Consider the following 22,304-nt stretch of genomic DNA (forward strand, 5'->3'; position numbering starts at 1 on the left):
TCACCTACCTTAAAGAAAAAAAGGCTGCCTCTAGTATTCACTATAGAAGTTGAATGTTTTAATGTCTCTTTATGTTTTACTATAGAATTCAGTAATATTTGCATTTTAACCATGGCATACAATTGTCTTTTATGCTTTTTTAAATAGATAATCTGTTTGGTTTTTTAAAAACTTTTTTTGATTAGATTCATATGTTCATATGTTCACATTTATAGTTTTTATTTCCTATTTTCTAATATTTGTTAATGTCAGACAATAAATACTCTGATAAATGCACGTGTCTAAAAGGCTATTAGATTATGTTTACTGTGTGGTGGATGAGTGACAGTGAGTGCAGGCGCATCCTCCACCACACGCTCGATCATCAGTTAATTCTCCTCATGCTGCACGTCTCATGCTGATTCTGTGAACTATGAAATACAGTGTGATCAGTAGGTTTGGAGATGAACTATCTCAGACTTGTCTCTGACCCTGCTCCTCCTGTGTGCGCTGTCCTATCCGCTGTGCGCTCTGGACACTAAACTCCCCCCTCTTCTCTCCCTCCTTCTCCTGCTCACCGTCAGAGCTCGACGCGCTCAGGCACAACAGATGGTACACTACTACAGGCTGCAGGAGCGCAAGAATTTGATGTAGAAGTACTTTTATTTCTATAAACTTCACAGGAACGTTTAGTGTAACAGGAGTTGGGGGGCACTCTGAGGACAAACTCGACTTTGACGGTCTCTGGATCCTACGTTTAGAGGCGGAATTTGGTGTCAAGGTAAGTTGAGATGTTTTCTGAATTGCCGTTCAGATTTCGGAATCAATGAACTCAGCAGAATGCGCAAGAAAAACACAAATCGCGATCACTTCAAATATGTTTTCTTCTTTAGCGATGGATCGAAGTCTATTTAGATCACTAACCCTAGCCATTTAAGTTTCTTACATAATATTTTGCAGAACAAAGAACAATGAAGCTATGAAATAGCGCTCCGACGTCAATTAGACACAATCAGACCTGATGCATTAAACAAATATTTAAAAGGGTTTTTACACCATTTGGTAAAGGCAAATCAGTTGAAGTTGTATAATAGATTTGAATCTGATGGCACCCAAAACACCCAAAAACTAATCTAAACACATCCACAAAAACGCTTCTTAAAATTGACACCAAACACAAAGGCAGTGAGATGTATATTTTAATTGCTACTTGACAAAGTTTACAGTTGACGCATTAGTGTGTGTTTAAGAATGAATAGAAAATATGAGACCTCCTCATCATCCTGAATCCTCATTTTTTAGGCAGTGAGAGTCTTTCAGTTCTTATAATACAGGAGTATTATATATATTATATATTTATAACAGCACAATAGTCTCCACTGGCTCCACAGGCTGCGCTTCTCCGCATCCATCTAAGTGCTGATGCTGCAACTCTGTGGGGATGCTGATGTCAAAACACTGAGCAACATTCAAACATATAATGATCATTTTAAGTGACTTATGTCAAGCTGCCCCACCACACAAACTTTTCATATGAAAAACTAGACAGACTGCACCATGTCAAAGGTCAGTAATGTCCTCTGACAGTGTCAGTGCGGGTTTTTCATCTCCTTTGAGAAGTGGCAGAGGTTAAAGATGGCTTAGAACAGAGCAACTTGAGGCATATTGTCATTGCTAAACAGTGGACGGTGATACATGCCCTTTACAAATGAATCGAATAAACCTAATCAAGACTTTTATTGAAATTGAAAACCCTTTTTATTCTGCTTCAAATATATAATTAGATTTTTGTTAGGTCAATGGTCATCAAATACCACATGCAAAAGAGAATTTTCTTGTTATTCAAAACACATGCACTGATGACCTTTGTACGCAGACATTAAAATTAATTAACTTTTTGGAAAAGAGCAGTAATCTAGTGTTTTGCATTCTGCAAAGGTGCAAGTTCATAAAGAATAACTCCTGCTGCCATCAGCATGCAGTGAAAAGATTAGGCTTTTTTTTACTGTAGCAGCCTGTGAGACACTAATCTCTCTCAACTCTGGCATGTTCCTTGCCTCAGAAGAACATTAGAGAGCAGACACTGACATTTAGTTCAAGGCTTTCAGTAAAACTGAGAATAATCAGGTCTCAATCTAGCCCTTGACATTCATTATTATTAATCTGCTATTTAGGTTTTAAGTCAGTTCTTTGCCACTGACAGCACACAGCCCTGCTGATCAACACACTCGGATTTACACAGGAAAAGAAAATCCGCTGTGGGAGCATTTCCACTATAGGTTGATACCATTTATCCATATGTCACATCCTTAAGGCCCTTTAAGATGAGGGATGCACACTGGGTCACCAGTGAGCTGTATGTAATGATTTGTTCAGTCCCAGAAGAGGTCCGGTCTTGCAGTGGACCCCAGGTGGCTTGTGGCAGCAGCAGCTACAGGAAAGCGCAGCAGATTACCACATAGCCTCGCAATTTGTACACAATTAGATCTCCGGGGAGAGCCGCTCAAACTTTGTGATGCATCCGCTCTTGATTCTGAGCAAGCTGCTGGCATGATAGAGAAATGTGGAAATGTGAGGATTGCTTTGAAAATGTGACGGCAGATGTACAAATTTGTTAATACTGGTGAAATAATTAGGGTAACAGTGATAAATGAATATGAATAAATGAATGGAAATAAATAACTCGGCAGGCGGCAGAGTACAGTATAAATAGCTGTGGTATGAATTTCTGGAAGTCTGTTCATTCATCTGATTCCATTTTATTCATTTTTTTTATCTCCCACTGCAACAATGTAATCCAAAATGCGATGTTAACATTACTTTCTGCCTTTAGTAATACTTTGCTCCTCTGTATGCAGTGCATATTGAGCTCACAGGTGGTCCACCTCCTGCAAGTTTCCTTTGTCTGTAAGATATTATGCTTACATTTTTTCTCTTCCTTGCATGTGGCTTTGTTTGTGCTGATTTTAAATTTAAATTTTATGGAAACCATGGAGAGTGTTCAACAACTCATACTCCTGTGCAAGAGCCACTCAATAAACTAATGTCACCATGTGCACTCTTAGTCAGGGAGAGCACTGTGCTGAAAACCTGCACTGTGTGTAGATCAAATCATACACTGAGCAGCAATATTGAGGCATAAATTGGTATGTACTGCAGCAAAGACATCATGCGGAGGGCCAGCAAGATTACCCAATACTGAGATGCGGTTCTTTTCATTTATCAAAAAACACTGCTCTGTTCTTACAAGTGGAGACTGTGAATGCACTGATGCTGATCCTTGTTAGTTCATCTTGCCATACAGTATGTTTGCCCAACTTTTTATGTGTCTACATGGCTGAGATTCATTTTCTCCATGGAGAGTGAAGAGTACACACTTTGACACTAAAGCACAGGAATTGTCACTGTGCTGCTGACATTATTGTAGTGTCAGAGATGCTCCCAATGTGGGATTTCATTATATTGTCGCCAGTGTTGTGAGAAAATAAGAGTAGTGGGTGTTTGAGTATGAGTGAGGGACTTGTATTATACAAGACAAGGGAGTTTAATGACTTAAGTCAGAGATAGCATCCCATAAGTATGGAAGGGTTAGATCTGAAGTAATAAGATAGGACTGGCTCTTTTTATGAGAACTGTAATATGTGGACTGTGAATGTAGACTCTCTCTTTGAAGAGTAGAATCAAAAGCGTGTGGATACTCAACCACTGCAGAGGCTGAATGTTGTATTGACTTTACATAACCCACATGTGAGGTATACCTTACAAATACAGATTTTTGCCAAGTAAACTGTACATTTTCTCATTATTGCCTTACCCACTGAGTGGCCAAACGTATCGCAGCATTTTAAAAATGTCCACAGAGGAAATTAAATTACATGATACATGTTTGCTCATGAGAAAACATTTCCAAACAGCCTGCAGATGTGTTCGCTTTCATGAATGTGATGTCATGCAAATATGGTGCTTTAAATATCACTTTTTGCAGAGCAAACCATATCCCGTAAACTAAGAAAATAAATCATGGAGACGTTCAGCTCTACATATGTTAAATGATTCCACCATTATTTCTGATTAATTGTTGAATATTTGAGTTAATGGGCTTCATTTTATTGCTTCTCCAGTTTTACTGCCACTGCTGTCCACCCATTAAACCCAGTCCAACACTGTCCTCACATGACTCAAGCAGCCAAGCAAAGATAAATGACACCATGAAGTCAGAGAGTAACTGCAGCAACACATAGGTTATTTTTTGTAGCAGTGCTTGTGCTCACTCCATTTACAGTGGATCAATATCCTGCTGTGAGAAGCGAGTGAGAGTAAAATGAGGGGGCTACTACAGTGAATAAATCCTGCAGTGATACCTGTAGCAGTCGCTAAGCAGTCGTGCCATGCAGCATCTGACATTAAGCTGCTAATCTCAGCATGAAAGAGAAGATGCTCACATTTGTGACAGATTTATGAAGGATGCATTAAAAATGAGGACAGAAATGTACAGTGTATGTGCACACAGGAGTAGTTGATTGTCAGCATCCTTGTTTTAAGAGCTAATTCATACACATAGTAACTTGATCTATGCTCACTTATAAATCATTATGTGCCAGCAAATTTCACTACTGCCTTTACACAAACCGTTGTTCATATTATCCTTTATCTGTTACAGTATTCTTCTTATTGTTATGGGTACACTTTTTTTGCAATCTGACTTACCCTCATGCAGCTTTTTAAAAAATAGATTCATAAACTGAATTTTTGATTAGATTTTTCCCATTGGTGGGTGCTTAGAAGGAGGCAGGACCAAGGCGCAGGTGATCCGCCAATTGAGAGAATACATATGATGTCATCAAATTGCATAAGTCACCAGAGTCACTCCCACTCATATTGGTATTCAGAGAGCAATGTGAAGTCATACTTTATTTGTGGCTGTGTAATGTCAACAAGTCCAACACTTTAACTCAAATTTGTAATGAAATCAAGCTACTTTGTTGTTGCTAACCTTGCAGTGATGCAGAAATGTACACCATGGTGTGTCAGTACACTCTGACATCACTAGACCCAACCACACTCATCAATGATGCTGACAGACAACCACAGTAGGCAGCGAAACACTGCTTTCTAGCCTGGTGGACATTACTCTTAAAAGACCCTCAACAACCTCAATCAGCTTTTTACTATAAGCAATGAAAGATTTGTATTTTTTGTTTTTGTTTGTGCTTTTCTCACTGGTTTGAACTGACCAGGGCTCTGTTAGCAACATTTGAATTAGAATCTGTTAACAGCTGTGGAGTTGTTTACTCATGTTGCCAGACCACTGTCAATCAAATTCGATGAAACCAAACCACACCCACACAGTCCTGATGATTTGTTGCGTGTTTAACTCCTATTTTCTGTGCCTTCAGTTTAGATTTGAGTAGGTATGGTTGCTCCAAAGATTTGTGATTTGTCTGTAGTGTCACTTCACAATTGCCACAGTCTCTGAACACATTAGACAAACTGGTTTTGAGCTACCTGTGGAAGTATTTACTCTGTTTTACACACGTAACTACAGTCATTGTGTATTGGGCTCTGAGCACTTCCAAAATGCGGGTGACCTACACTCAACAATGTACCAGAACGCCATCTGTGACACACACTGCTGCTGCTGATCTGCTAAAGGTGCCTCTAATGCTACGCTTTCTGTCTAGAAATGAGGTCAGTGTCCATTCTTGATTAAAAGCTCTGTTTTTGCTGTATACTTTTCTCTTTTTAGAGCACTTTTCTCTGACTCGTGTCACGCCTCACCTCTGGTCTCTCCCTGACATGATTGAATCAGTCAGCAGAGCGCTGAAGCTTTGCCTTGCTCCTGCACACAGTGGAGCGGCTTGCTGATCGCTGGTTTATTCAAAGTTTATTAATATTAAACATATTGCATATCCAAATTGCACCGAATTGCACACTGCACTACCATAGGTCCCCAGCCATGCAACCACCAAGTGTGGAGTTGATTGGTTGAACAGTTCAAGAGATACACAAAGGACATACATACAGACAGTGACTCCTTCCTTTAGTAGAGAGATATTATTTACCTTGTGTTGAGCTACAAGCTATATACTGTGTGCACAAACAATATGTATCAGGAAACTCAATTTCTGGCCACTTTTCAAAATCCACCGTCCAGTGACTGTTTGGTGCCTCATACAGACAGCTGTCGACTGTGGCTTTTACTTTTTCAGGATATTTTGTTTGTTTCCATCTTGGTATTACAGCTCTATCCATTTGTTGCAGCACTACAAAATTTGTTTTGCCATTCAGTATTGTTAAGGGAGGTGATAACATATCATATGAAAAAGTGACATCAGTGCAAACCTATGGGACGGGTCATTCTCGTCTGTGCTGTTTTCTTCACCAACTGCTCTTCCACTTGTTACAGGCATCTGGGAACATGTTACTGACACTGACGCTGTCATCAATTATTATGGGTGGTATCAGGGGAAGAACAGAGCAGCTGCCATATTTTAATGACGTGTGTCACTGCCTGTACTGTTTATGAAATGGGAAACAATTACTGTCATATAAAAAGGTGAGGCTGATTTCATCAAATGGAACTGAGACCACATCTCATTGTAAATGTGTAGAAATCAAACAGAAGGACTGTTTTCTGCCCTCAAACCTCATCTTTAGTGAAAGGGTTACTTATGGCACCATGCAGCTTCAAAGAGCCACCCTGCCTAGCATCCACAAATAGAAAATTTGAAGGGGAATTTTAAATGGAAATGGATTAATATTTCACCTCAGCATTGATTCATGCTGCCACTGTAGACATTTTCATGTGCAAGTGTGTTGCTTAAGCAAAGGCATGTGATGACGTCACAGTGGTCTTGATCTGGCACATCCTCTCCTTTCCACTGTGCATTAGAAGTAATGGACCTCCTGTGTGGAGCATTGCTGTCATCACCACTTAGTATGTCACCCCAGCTGCCTGCTCTGTCATTTTCTCATTCATAATAGTGGTAGAGATAACACGGGTTGAGGCGATAAAGGCTATGATAAGTGGAAGGTATTATTATTGATTTGTGGTGTTTGCTGACTTCGTCCTGAAGAAATACATGGCATTTTCCATGATTGCACATGAGTGTGCAAGGTAATTCCTCAGGTGACATTTTATGCATCAACTTAAGCCCGTAGAATGGCCGTTATATGCAGCGAAACACTGATGAAATGTGTTGAAATTTCCAGTGACTCACTAACAACATATATTTCAGTTACTAACCAAAGTCAGTGCAAAAAACTATACTGTTGTTGTAACAGAAAAATAGACAATTTTCTGAGAGGAACAGTTACACATTTCCATAAAAATAGAAATGAAAGCTTCCAGGTTCTGATGTTTCATGCATCCGTCCTCTTATTAGATTCTCTGTCCCTTTTCATATTGTCTCCTCTACATGTTGTACTGTCTGTACTGCATGTTGCACAGGTGAAGGACAGGGGAAATCTATTTTCATTAAAGTTGCATGACAGAGCCTGAAGACAACCGGCAGTTACATGAACACAATCGATGGTGGTCCCTCATGCTCTGGTAGTTTGTCACTGCGGTGACGTGGGTAGAAATGTGCTTTGAGTTGACCCTTGATTCAGGACTAAATGATGTTCTAGTGTCGGCCTAGAGTGGTAGACTACTGCACCATTTTTAGACTTATGGAGTATGAACATGTTTTATGATCTGTGCATTTGCTGTCTTTGAGCTGGATTTTAAGCATGATAACAAGCTCAGTTTGTGTGTTTTAAATTTTGAAACAGTGCAGTGTTGGCTGCTGGCAGAAAAGAAGAGGAGGTATGCAGTATACAGTATGCAATTAAATCAGAAATGTTAAAGGAGGTCTGAATCAATAGACAGAACAAGTCATGCCCTGCAGGACTCATCACTTACAGCATGTTGTATTTTAAAAATGAGTGATTTGCAAATCGAAATAAATAATTTAAATATTTAATTACCATTTAAAGTGATGAAACAAAGAGCATTTATATGCATCTGCCATTATCTTAATAATGAAACTGGAACAACACATTTATGGCTTTCAGATATTTCCCTCAGATTATGTATTTAGAGCGTTTTGGGATGAAGGTTGTCAATATGTGACCTTTTATTGCCTTTTCACACCTGAAAGTCTGAACCAAGGTTCATGTTTTTGTTAGATTGTAAACATTTGATCTGGTTAGTTTTGGTTTCACATTGCAATTATGCGAGCGCAGTAAAGAACTGCCAAACGAGGTAGGTGTGTTAGAGCCCTCAGTCCCACACCTGAGATAAAAGTGTGAAGTACAGTAGACTGCTCTGAAACTCTGTACACATTCTCATTATGTGTTTCCTTGTGCTGTATGTATTGTGCGGTGGACATGAAAGCTTAACGCACAGCAAGAAAACACAAATGCAAAATGTAAATTGACAAAACACAAGCAAATGAAGAAAACATCTTCAACAACTTGACAACACATGCACACCATTTAGAAAATGCTACAAAGTGAGAAAACAACAAAATACAGAAATGCTGAATTTGGCACAGAACAGAAATGAGTTACAAAACAACAGAGGTTTCCAGGGGACACTAAATATGGTGGGCATGTTCATCACTAGTTAATACCCCAGAAACTTGTTTTTGTAACTAATTTCTGTTGGGTTCTGTGAAATGTAGCATTTCTGTATTTGGTTGTGGTTTTCTCACTTTGCAGCATTTTTTATTCTAAATGTTGCACATTTATAGACACAGTCAAACTGAGCTTGCCATCATGCTTGAAATCCAGCTTCTTTTTAGCTTTTGTCTATTTATACGTGTTTTCTAATGTTGCAGTACATTGAACTCTTAGGGCCACCATAGCATTGAGACAGAGGATAGATATTTCAAGAAGATACTTATTCTAACAACCAGCAAGTTTGTGCCACATCTGAATATGCTTCACTAATTAGACTAAAGTTTACTTTAATGAGATGCAACAGTTTCACATTGAATGAGATCCACTTTGCACAATCTTTGTCAGCAGATGAAAGGAGGAGGGAAACTGGGCTGAGGGAACAGGTGGTAGACATGAATGAGCAGATCAGTGCTCTAACTAATAAAAATCATTCAAAACAACTGTTCCTGCTCCTCTTGTGTGAGCACCGGTCCATTTGGTACATAAATGTTTTATCTCTTCTAGCTAAAGACATAAACAAACCTCAAGGACCTCCAAAAGATGAACGAGAAAAAAAATCATTATGGCTCTTCTAAATTTAGCAATATGCAGCATACAACATACACCCTCCTCCAAAGCAAATGATGCTTTTCTCTGCATTGAGCAGGAACGGTACTGTACTATGATGCCACACTGAAGGACTTTGTAACCAAGGCAACTAACAACAGGCACAGAGAATGGTCAGATTAGCCAGTGAAGTGTGAAGAAGAAGCATTTCATATTTTACATAAAGCAAAACGGTCAAGCTGTCTTGCATCAAGGCAGTCTATTAAAAACAGAAATTAACCATTTCACCTTAGTAGGTATTACTTTGAACAGCCTTTATGATGTTATGAACACTTCATCACATTTTGAAGTTACATAAACAAATGCAGCAGCTTTTGCTTGACAACCAGATCTGGATGTGTTGGAATAAATTGAGATTTTATGCTAAGCACAAATTCACAAAGAAATATTTAAATACCAGGCTCATAGGCTGAGGGCATGTAGCTGAACACAAGGCTGGAGATGAGCTAATCACAGGCTTCACGAAAGAGCTTGGTGGAGGTGGATGCCTCCATTAGCGACAAGGATTCACACCTCAGTCATTCATCTCACCACCTCCCACCGCACTGACCCCCTGTCACATCTTCTGAGTCACCTGGCTCCTCGCCACTCCTCCCTGCTTGTTCTCTCAGCATGTTACGTGAGCCTCTCTCTCCCTTGCTCTCTCCTCAAGGAGCACACCGAGAGCAGATTAACTGTATCACTGCCTAGACAAAGCAAGAAAACAGAGCAAAGTATATTTAGGTACAGACTGCTACTATTGACTGGAGAAAGGCCTCAGAGATAGGCTTTTTTCATTCACGTGGGAGGAAAAGAAGCATGAGTCCAGCTTTGTGGTGGATAGTAGGTTTTTGTAGTGCAGTGAGCCTGCACTTCCAGCCACATCAAGTTATACGAGAAAGGCCAAGCATGCATCAGAGGACCAACCCCATGGGCTTTCAGTGTTACGGCTTCAATTTTCCCAGCACACATTTGTGCTGTGGACACTCAATTGCACCCATGTAGAACAGTTTTAAATGAGTCAAGCAGTTTAAATTGGCTTTATTGTGCCGGCACAGTTGCGTGCTATTTCTGCCAGGAACAATGTCGTCATGAGGATAAAACTAGAACAGAACATGTCACATACGGCATGTGAGACATGATTTTAATAGATGCTGACATAAATACATCATACTTGCAGGTTTGTTTGAAATAGAAGAACAAGAAGTATACAACATATGTGCTTAAATAGGCTGATGAATGTGTTTTTTGTAGAGGTTTAAGGTCATTCTTGACTTTGGAAACAACAGTCACAGTAATGCAATTTAGTTGCATTAGAAGAAGTAGAAGTAGCTGTTCTGCAGCTTTTGGTCATACCACGTGATCATCATCGGTAGATGGGGTTTGCCCAGTTCTCATTGAATTGTAGATGTCAGGAAAAAATTGAAATTTGAACATCTAAAATTCATTGACATTGGGACAGGTTCCATTTGTAGAAGATCATGTAATATGATTGAAAACTCCAGAACAGCTACTAAATGGAACTTGTAGTGAGACTGTTTTCTCAATCAGTGTTTGAGTACCTACATACAGAATTCATACAACACTATGTAACACTTCTGTTTTCTATACATGTTATATGTCCTACATACCATATATAAAATGTATAGAACCTACAGCATTGTATGCAATCCATATGAAAATGGCCATTGCTTGTAAGGCAAAACAAGCACTGTGCGTTCATATAAATATACATACAGTAGCATATAATTCTACATGTGCAGCATAACAGACTTTTTTGTTTATGGAAGGAAAAACTGCAGAAATAAATGAGGTGTTGACAGTTGTGTTTGATGTGATGAACACCATTGTGTTTGCTGGGATCAGATGATAATCTGCTAGTTGTGTGCATGATTTATACATCCTGCCTAAACTTTTGCTGAGCTTTGTTGGATGTAAAATAGTTGGTAAACAGACAAATGCGTAATTAGTTCTCTCTCTTTTTATAGAGACTGTCAAGGTTTTAGGCAATTCCCCTAAATTCACATCCTAAAAGTAACTTCTTGTGGATACAGTGTAATGATAATAATGCCTTTGATTCCTAATCAACCTTTTTAACATGATAACGATTCACCTAAAAGTAAAACAAAAGTATAACAATGTGCATTTACTCTAAAACATTCTCATGCAGGAAGTGGAGCTGAGTTGGAGTGCAGCACAGGACTGGTAAAGGTTGGACCATGGTCTGTTTCCCTTTGAGAAGGACAAATGTGATCACACTGTGGGTGTGAAACATGCATGAATGCCTACAACAATTTAAGCAATTGGCTGAAATGCAAACTTGATGACGTTTTTTGGGCAGCTTGGCGTTTGTGTGTGTGTTCAACAGGAAATGTAGCCAGCATGGGGATAGGGTTTGCTTGGCTCTGCTGAGGAGCAGGTGGGCTGGACTAGTGGGCATGTGGTGCTGTGATTCCACCGGGACTATCCAGGCCATATGCAGGACAGCTCACCGCCCCTTACTGGGTCTGTCCTTACAGTGGACCGCAACACATGCACTCACCCCAGTCTGAAGAACGAGAGTGTGTCCCCCCAGCATGCAAAGTTCCTCTCGATACCAAGAATATATCATCTCTTGCAGATAGAGGCGGTTCTGTTCTTCTGTCTCACCCGTGTGACCACTGTGTAACCATGGAGACAGGGCTGTTATCTTTCATTTACACTAAGTTCAAACTTTACGCCTCTGCGGCGCTATTCAGTCTGCCAGTATTACTTGGATTCGATAAAAGTCATTCAGCATTGTCTCCTACATCTGTTTACCTGCACACAGCTAGAAATACAGCTGCTCTGCTCTGCTGCAATTTGTAAAGCAGCCAGGAATTCAGTGCAAGCCGGCTTCTCTTGCTAAGTATCAAAAAGCACACAGCAGTGACACCATCCTAAATTTCATGAACATTCTGTCAAGAAAGATTACACATCCTTCATCCCGCTGGGTTTTCTTCCCTAGAGAGAATAGCTTGTAAATACTGTGAGGCTGAAGAGAATATTACAAAACTGACTTACATTATGAATTATAATACTGTAGGTTTTGTGTAAAATGAGAGAGGGAAACCAGAACGCAGTAACCTCTAATATTGTTCCTGACAAAAAATGTGATGTGTAGTAAAACATTGCAATTTACAATCTACAAACACCATCATTTATAGGTGTTTCAATCAAGAGAGACAAGTGAATGAAGTAAAAATAGTTGTTTATTATACAACAGTCAGTTCTGACCAAGTAATTTGATTGGACAAGAGGCATTCAATGAGTGCTGATACAGAGCACAACAGCACTGGGACTTCTTACAGGTGTTCTAATAATCGTTAATTACATTAACAGTTGTTATCTAGCTTGGATTGTAACAAAGTTTGCATCACAAAGATGAACATATTTCCACAAATAACATTTGAGTTAATTTATGAATGGTTGTCAGAAAAGGACGAAGAGAAGGAGAGAAGCCTGGATACTTCAGTGCAAACCTCCAGGTGTGTTCATATGACATTAGCCAACCTAGACAAGTTAGAGAAGAGCAAAAATGAAACTAACATAAGGCAAACAACATGGACTTTGAACTGCTTTCAGACTTGGCTAAGTCTCAAAAATATAAACATTGACATTCAGTCTCTTAAGAAGACCGAGCTGAATACAGTCGTGAGTTAGTTTTATGGATCCATCCGGACAACTAGGGGGGAGCTCTACAGCATCAGCAGATATCTTGGGCTTCGGGCTGGTTTAAATTGTTATAGCAACGAGCCTCTGGTTAGCTGTTCATGGAATTTACTGCAGGACCCAGAATTCATATCAGCTAATATTTTCAAAGGTGTTGTAAAAGAGATTAGAAGGACAGGGAAAGACAAAACAACACCTGAAGACCAGCGAATCTTAAAATATTCTGCAACACTAAGTCCAGACAATCCAAAAGGTTCACTGAACAAGCTCTTGTACTATATTCAATTGCACTTTGGACACAGGGGCAAAGAGGGGAATTGGGATCTCAAACCTGACTCATTCATCCTAAAACGTGACGAGAATGGTGCAAAGTATTCCGCCATGACATTCAACTAAGAAACAAAAAATCATAAAGACCCACTGGAGAGAGACAGAGAAAATCGGAGGGGCGCTATGTTTGAGGAGCGAGGAAATCCCCTCTGTCTGGTAGTATCTCTCGAAAAATTCCTGAGAAAAATTCCACTTGATGCAAAAACCCTCTATCTGCAGCCCAGGAGGGTAACAGCTCTGACCGATAGCTTCTGGTATACCGCCATTCCCCTGGGAGTAAACCGGCTGCCACAGATGTTACCCAGGATGTGCAAAGAGGCAGGGCCACACACGTCTTACACCAACTACAGCCTGAGAGCTGCTGCCATACAGAAACTGTCTGATATGGGACTCGGGGTGAGGGAGATCATGGCAGTGAGTGGGCATAGGAGTGACGCTTTATATAAACATACAGATACTACGATGTCAACTGTGATTATCTTCAGCACTTGGCCTGTGGCCTTGTACCTACAACTGAATCACACTTGTGCTTATATTCAATACAACTGCACTCCCTCCTGTGTGATATTGCTTAATTACAACAGATGATATAGTGATAATTAAGTCTTTTCAAGACAGTCTTTGGTGCTTAGACTCTACAGGGAGATTTTGTAATCGAGGGGCATCGGTCCTGAGCAACAGCAAGATAAATTCCCTGTGTCCAGACACTGGTGGTGGTGGCGGCTGATGACTCTGCTGAGACTGATGAGGCTGATGAAGTGATGAAACTGATGAATCTGCGAAGACTAGGCACTGATGGGGAGGTGGAGGAGCGTGCATAACAGCAGCATGAATTCACCAGAGGAGAGAGAGAAACATTTAAAAAGACAGCAGCAAGATGATGATGATTAAAGCTAACAATGGAGGTGTGTCGCTATTGGATAGATGTGGCCAGCTGATGTGAACAGCTGATATCTCAATTGACAGCTCTGGGCAATGACAGCAAAGTAAATTATGAATGAGTATGCGTGAGAGATGTGAAAGGCATGATGATATGAGAACTTTCGCTAAAGCTCCATTACAACATCCCAGTTTTAATGAGTGCACTGGTGTGTTTACTGAACCTGTAGGAGCTGTCTTTTTGTAGCCAAAGCACAAACACAAAGAGAGTTAATATTCTCAACTTTTACACAATCAGTGAATCAACCTGTTCTCACTGCACGTCTGAAATCATCAGGGTATGACAGTGTTTTAAAGACCTCTGCAAACATTCTGGATACTGTATTTCCTCAAATAGTGGCTGGGACCTTTATTTACCTCAACTGCAGAGGGTTCCTTTATTGGAAGCAGGCTTATATTAGAGAGAGGCCTTTGTTTCTAATTCCCTCTGTTTGATATGTATATTTGCTCATATTTTAGTATGAAGCCCTCTTGTTTTCTGATGTGCTTCAATTTGATCTGTTAATTTTTTTTTACTGCATTACAACGACGTGTGGAACAAGTTCCACCCGCAATGTTTTGGCAGTGCACCACTTAGCTGTAGCATACGGCTATCATGCCCATGGATGTTTGCTAGCCAAGTTACCCTGGTTATCTTGGTTACCCATGCTCATATAGTGTCGCTGCCATCATTATTATTAAAATGTGCATTGTTTTCACCATATTTAAATGATATTGTGTCTCCTCTCTCTCTGATGGTCGTTTAGAGGGCTACGCATGGACTCATAGAACTGAGGTTACATCCAGGTAACTACTATTTATGCTTAACTGGCATGCACATTATATAACAGGCACCAGGAGTTTATCTACCCTTGTTTTTTCCCCGGTCTGTTTCTGGGGCCGGCCTTTATTTGTTTAAGTTGTGTCTTGTCTAACTAATGACTTTGCAGCAATTTACCGATGGCTCATTTGCACATGGCCACACAGGCCCATGGGTATTGTTTTGTGATGATTGCTGAGGTAGAACAGCTAATTTGTCAACTTTGTGTTTTATTCATCGAGCAGTAAATACAAATCATACCTACAATGTTGTTTGAGTAGCAAAGATGATCAGTCTCACAAATACACACACACACACACACACACACACACACACACACACACACACGTGAGATGAACCACTTATTTGAAAATGTGATGCTTTCTTTACTCCGCCGCTCACAGTTGTGCCAGCAAGCAGATAGTGTGGCTGTCAGATCAAGGTACTGTACTTTAGACTGATTACAAATCCTGTCTGCTCTACATGCATACTGATCAGCTTTCTGCCTTAAAGTGCCAGAACAAACTTTTTTTTTAAACAGGAGAACTAAACAAATTATACATTTTAAAATAAGATATTTAATATTGCTGCATGCCAGGTGTAGTTTATTAACCTGGACATTTTATTACTTCAATACCTCAGAACTTTAGGCTTATAAACATGTAGCACTGCATGACATGACTGAGCCAAAGGTTTTTGTCTTTTCCAGCACACACTACAGACTGAAAAATTCAAATGAGGCAAAGTTAGTTTAGTTTAAATATTTCAATTTATTTTTATTTTTTATAGTTTTCCTTTCAGGAGGCAACAGTGACAATTTAGCTTTTTGACCTTCGGCCTTTTCCATTTTAGGTTTCATTACCTTTTTTTTAAAATTACTTTTTATTTTAGAAATATTTTTCTGTTTAGTTTTTGTTTTGGAGAAAAAAGAAATGTGTAAAGATATAATAGTAAGTTTCAGTTTGTTTATTTAGTTTCAGTTTTTGTTAACTATAATCACCTTGAAATGTGATTGTATCTGCCATTTCTTATACCTACACATGGTTAACAATGCAGGACAAGTTACAATATACACACAGTCATACAGACCATTGTTGCTTAAAGGTTCAGTGTGTAAGAATTGGCCACCTGATCCAAACAAATGGGGGGCAGCATGTCCCCATCCCCCCAAGACGCATCACCCCACCACCACTATATTATTATCACTGAATAATGAAAAATTACAAAAGAGCTGCACAGATCAGAAAGCAATTGCACCACGGAGATAAGTTACAACATAACTCTAAGTAACAACTAAATAATTGCACACATGCCCCTAGAGTAGATGTAAATCATAAAATGTCATAGAACTCACTAACAGTAAAACAGCAGTTTTTCTGCCACACAGCATCATTTTTTCATTAATTGCTGCCATTTTACAACATAGTAATCCAGTAGAGACCAAATTTATTGATCTGATATTTCAATATCAATCTAGCTTATTACAATGTGTTACATGCCAAATGGCTCCTGCCAGTTTCCATATATCACACAGCCGATATCACCAGCTGATGTCTCACCCGGCCAACGTCTGCAGCAGCAGCCAGCTGCTCCGACAACGTCACTGCAACTTTCCAAATTGACATTATTTGAATGAACTGACCACATATTGTGAATCTAAATGGTTACTTATATTAAAACTTAATAAAGTGACATATTGACAGTCCTACAGCAAAAATTACAGCAGCTTTCAGCCTGACTCCGCTATTCCACTTCTTCTTCCTCTCATGTTGGACTGAGGGCAGAATAGGCACTATAGCGACTCACTATCTTCCCTGAGGTACAAAGTGGTATTACGAGATAGAACAGGCTGGATGGGGCTGGGGCTAGCTGGTTAACATCCGAACTTCAGTAGATATCTCTACAACACAATACATAGACGTCTTTGACATAAAGTCAAAACTGTTATTTCTTCACATTTTGTTGATAATTTTATTTAATTTTTGAATTTTTTAAACTTAAATTCTGACCAAATCTTACACATTGTACCTTTGAGCCTGTTCACTTTCTTGAGTTAATTAAGCTTATCCAATTTATGAATATCATTGAATAGCAATGAGTATTTTCTGCATTTGCACATACAGCACAAAGTAAAAGGCTATTAATCATTACTACATATAGTATACATTATATATGTTGTGCTGACAATAATCTGTGCTTCCTTTTGCACTTACTGTAAATTATTATATTTGGATCAGATAGTTGAAACACACCAGTTGATGATACCATAGCAGTGTTTAGTCCCATTGTTTGTTTTGTTTGGCAAACAATTCAATTTGAACTCCAACTGAATCACAACAGAACCAGCATACTGCCAATATTTCATTCCTTACCCTGTTCTCTTTGTCTCTGAAATAAAAGCAGTTTCATTCACAGTGTGCTCTGATGACTGACTGACCAAATTTTGAGTCGCAGACACACACACATAAAATATGTGTGTGTTCATAATATAACATGGATGACTGATTTCAATCTTCAACCTTGAGCTGAAGGCTTTCTGTCTACAGTTGGCTGAAATACACATGTATGTCCATACACACATATGCACATTTCAAACAGTTACACATACCTAAGCATGCAAATGTACACACACACACACACACACACACACACACACACACACACACACACACACGCACACACACTGGATGTGGTAAATAATTAAATACATTTAAAGTAGGATTAATAAAGGACATGATCTGCTCTTAATATACTTAATATCTCTGTGCTGTAGATTTTCATTCTGCAGCACAAAACAAAACAGGAAAAAAGAGGAGTTGAGACAAGCATCACATTAACTAACATGAACTGATACAATATCATTGTTCCATTTTCTAGGCTTCTCTCCAATGCAGCAAGCGTTAGAGAGAAACTTCTCTTTGATTTCACACCAGGTCCTCAGACAACAACAGCTCTGCAGCAGTCCAACCCATCAGTTTCCATCCCCTCCAAGAACCTCGTAACACTTCTAACAAGCATGGTATCCTGGCCATGAAGTCTCTTCATGCTGTTGAGTTTTATTTGCTCTTTCTGAATAAAAGAGAGTTTAAATGAATATAAAGATGGCTTTCAAGACAAAATGTAAACTAGTTAACTTTTGAACAATGGGGAGGACTTTGCACACAATTTAATCATTAATATCTCCTTTGTTTTTATCCATTACACTGCATTGTGCTGATTTGATGATGGGCTGAAAATATACATATATATATGAGTTTGCCCTGCCTTTGCACAACAGTGTTAAACTCTCCACTGCAGTATTCTTGTTTCTGCTGACTCATTGTTTTAGCTGAATATCAAAATCTACTCCACCAGGGCCAAGTTATGGAAGTTGCAGAACTGAGACAGCAGATCCATACCACTCAGTCGTATTAAACAATTGCGTCATGTCAAAACTTAAGAAAGGATAAGATAACTTTATTGTCACAAGTACACAAATACAATAAAATATTGTTTGCAGCAAGCCTATAAATGCCTAATTAAGAATAAAAACTATATAAAAAAGGTATATAGACACTATACAGTATAAGATACAAATAAAAATAATGAATAGATAAGAACAAAATACACAGAATAAAAAAGTAAAATGTCCAGTACTGTGAGCAAGTGGAGCTAGTAGTGCAGCAAATTGGAGAAATATTACACAGAACAGATTATATTTAAGGGAGGGGGTGAAATAAATAAAGGTCACAGTGGTTGATAAATAATTCCATTATTGCATTATTCCATGACTGACTGTATTTTGCAATTATATAGTATTGTTAGATTGCTTTTTCTTATACATGTTTTATGTAAAATCCAGGATTATATTTGATCTTTTACATAGTATATTTTGAAGTATTTTGCTAAAAAGTGCAGCCTTTGCACTGCCCCATTCAATGTAGAGTAAGGCTATTTCATTAGCAAAAAGACATCACATAGAATGAATATAAACCATGCAGATACCCACATCTTCATCACACATGCATTGCCTTTGAGCAATGTATTCATCATAGCGCATTCGGTTTCAGTTGTGCTGGACTTCAGACAAAACCCTCCAGATCTGCCTTGTTTTAAACATCAGGCTCTGGGTGCAGCAGCGCCAGCCTCAGCCCCCCCTCTGTCAAAGGCATTTTCATGCTCTGAACTTCCTATTTTCAGTTCAGTGAAACGATGATATAAGAAGCCTCCTCTCCCCGGTGGAGAACAGAGCTGTTCAAACTGAATGAGAAGAGAGAATAAAAGATGGAGCTAGCACACAATTCTACACAGAGATACAGCAGAAACTAATGACAGCATTAGACACAATCTATTTACTTTACACAGAGGAGGAAAAACACAACAGATTGTGTGAGAGGACAAGGAGAGGGTGCTGGCAAGAATTTGATGTTATATTATAGTTAAGGAAAAATGTGTGCTGTTTCTGTGCCTGCAGTCTCTAGAAAAGACCTTGGTCCCTTTGACAGAAAGATGACGTACAATATACTTTCTCTGTGATGAGACTTTGCCACATTTTAGCAATGTTAACATCATGGTTCTAGGGATGGGAATGTCAGTTGGGTGGACGGTACACCAGTGTGGTTCAGACTGAAATATCTCAACAACTATTTGATGGATTGCCATGAAATTTTGTACAGACATTCATGTTCTCAGAGGTTGAATCCTACTGGCTTTGGTGGCTCACTGACTCATTCTCTATTGCCACCATGTTTCTGTACAAACATTCATGGTGCCCAGAGGAGGAATTGTAAATTTGGTTTATGATACCCGCAAAGCTGATGACATTCCCATTAGCCTCAGTTGTACTTTGTGTTTAGTGCTAGTTAACAAATGTTAGCATTATAACAGACTACACTAAAATGGTGAACACAGTAAACATTATACCTGCTATGTCATTATGAGCATGTCATCAAGCTGATGCCTACGTACAGCCTCTCTGTCTCTTAGCATTGTTGCCAGTTTTCTCTGATCTGAAGCTTTTACACAACAATCTACAATTTAAAGAAAATCGTGAGGTGCAACTGCTGGAGCTTATAACGTACTCACATCTTAGGTTTTTTCTTTTCTCATTCTGAGTCATCACTGCTCATACTAGTGAAAGCAGATTTAAGAAGTGGATGAGATTAAAGTCAGAGGTGGCTGTCGCTGCAGGTAAGGACTTGATGGAACCCAAGAGTATGAGACAAGGAGACAGAGTATAGAGTATGTCAGGTGTGGAGGCAAAGTACTAACAGGAGTTTCTCCATTCAGCTAATGTGATTGTATCTTACCAACATCAAGAAAGAACTGTTAATACTATTGCAGCCAGAGCTGTGATCTGATATCTCTCAAAGTGGATCCATTTGCCTCTTCCCTTGCAGGGAGTAGGAGCTATAATATCTGTCATCTAGAAATCTAGTGGTAATAACTTACAGGATCTATCTGCACTCCCAAGACAGCCACAAATGCACTATTAAACAGGAACTCAGGGCAGATGTCATTAAAATGTTGGAGATTTTACTGTACAGTGAGTCTAATTCTCTGTCCAACACATAGACTGTATAAAATAATAGATGTAGCCACCATGATTAGTTTGTGGATTCCTATTTTGAAGCCTCAAGTTTGGCATTTTGACCATCGCCATCTTGTTTTTTTTGGAACCAGAAGTGACCCTATTTGGACAAGAGGGTCGAGCTGGGGAGGAATCCCCAGGGTCCAACTGCAGCATCTCACACCACTGTGGTGGCGACTTGTCAATCACAAGGTAGCCATGCCCTAAAGCATACCCCGCTTTATTGTCTATTTTATTCTAAATGGGGCCATTATTTACAAAGTGAACATCATGGTGTATTGAAGAAGACTTGTAACTAGTGATTGAGACCATAAACTAATTAGGAAACTGTTTACTGAGGTAATAAATCAAGTGAGAAGTAGGGTCATTTTCTCATAGACTTCCATACAATCAAACTTCTTTTTGAAGCCCCTGCTGACCATTAGAAAGAATGAATGTTTAAGTCACCTCTGCATTGGCTTCGCTTTTCAGACCTGGAGCTATCCGCTTGGTCAAACAAGACAATTATGTAATACCTCATGTGATACAGAAATGTCATGAATGTGAATTAGTGTGTACGTGTTGGACAATATGGAGTTAGACTAGTCTACTGTAGCCTGAGGTTGCCTTCTGCTGCGGTTCAGCTACAGTGCAACAATTTCCCTCAAGTTTGCCGCAGGAAATTGTTCATCCGGCAATGGGGAGGCTTTCATCGTGGTGTACTATTGTTTGCTTTCACATGTTATAAATTTACAGTCTCCTCCTGTCAGTTTCATTAATGGGCTTTCTTGAATTTACTGCTCATAATTTGAGTCTCTTTTACACAATCAATTTCACAGTCAGCACTCTGAGGGACCTTTCAATTAGTGTGAGCTTGACATTAAAACCAAGCCTGCTTTATTTATCTCTGCCTTTAGATGATAATATTTCATGTAATGTCGATCTTATGCGTGGCAATTAAGGTTTCTGTCCAGTGAAGCAGCATGGAGGAACTGAAATCTAATGAGATTGGATGAACTGTGTTGTAGACGAGGAGCTAGGCCACTGGGTCCTCATGTAAACATGTAAAAGTCCTGTTTTTTGCAGTCAGGAGGATGTTGTGCTCCATTTACATCATGGCTGAATTAAAGACCCAATGTGAAACTATCTGACTTCTGTGAATATTCATGTTTGTATAAATCCTGAGGAAAAATACATACACCACAACAACCCAGTGGGAAAACTGGCATCATTAAAGCTACTACATGTTTCATTTCTATATGATTATAGCAGATTTCAAATTATTCTGAATTTTTGTTCAGAAATTGAGACAATCACAGGGCAAATTGGTGCAGTCTATGTGTTGATTTTAGCCCATTTATCTGTGACATCTGTGTCATTTTATTGAGCAGAAATACCAGAAAGAAGAAGAAGAAAAAACGTAATAGAGGCACCATACACAATAATAGAGGTACTGTACACTAATAGTAAATACTATGATATAATGAGTTTCTTGGCTCATCTATACCTATATGTTGTGTTTTTGTGTATGTGTGTGCATTTGTATGTGTGTCTGAGTTGTGTTGTTCTTTGTCAGGCAGAGTTAAAAAGTAGATAACCCAGTCAGTCTCACATCCTCGCTGAACCTGGCATCATCATACATCCTTTGAGCTGTATCTTTAATTAGGGCATCCAAAATGTGCCACCTTATGCCACGATTAACTACACTCACACCAAAACTCTCCTGCATTGGACTAAAAATGACATAAAGGTACAGGAGTTTTGACAGGA

The 22,304-nt window shown here is 39.2% G+C and overlaps 1 protein-coding gene across 1 annotated transcript in view; it reads left to right on the forward strand.

The window, feature by feature from the left end:
• The first annotated feature begins 554 nt into the window (after positions 1-554).
• Positions 555-22,304, forward strand: part of camkvb (CaM kinase-like vesicle-associated b) — a 42,000-nt gene continuing 20,250 nt past the window's right edge. The window contains exon 1 of the mRNA XM_067588253.1: positions 555-760. The gene's annotated coding sequence lies outside the window, so the exon portion shown is untranslated. The remainder of the gene's footprint in view (positions 761-22,304) is intronic.

Source organism: Thunnus thynnus, chromosome 4 (genome assembly GCF_963924715.1).
Source record: "Thunnus thynnus chromosome 4, fThuThy2.1, whole genome shotgun sequence".
NCBI lineage: Eukaryota > Metazoa > Chordata > Actinopteri > Scombriformes > Scombridae > Thunnus > Thunnus thynnus.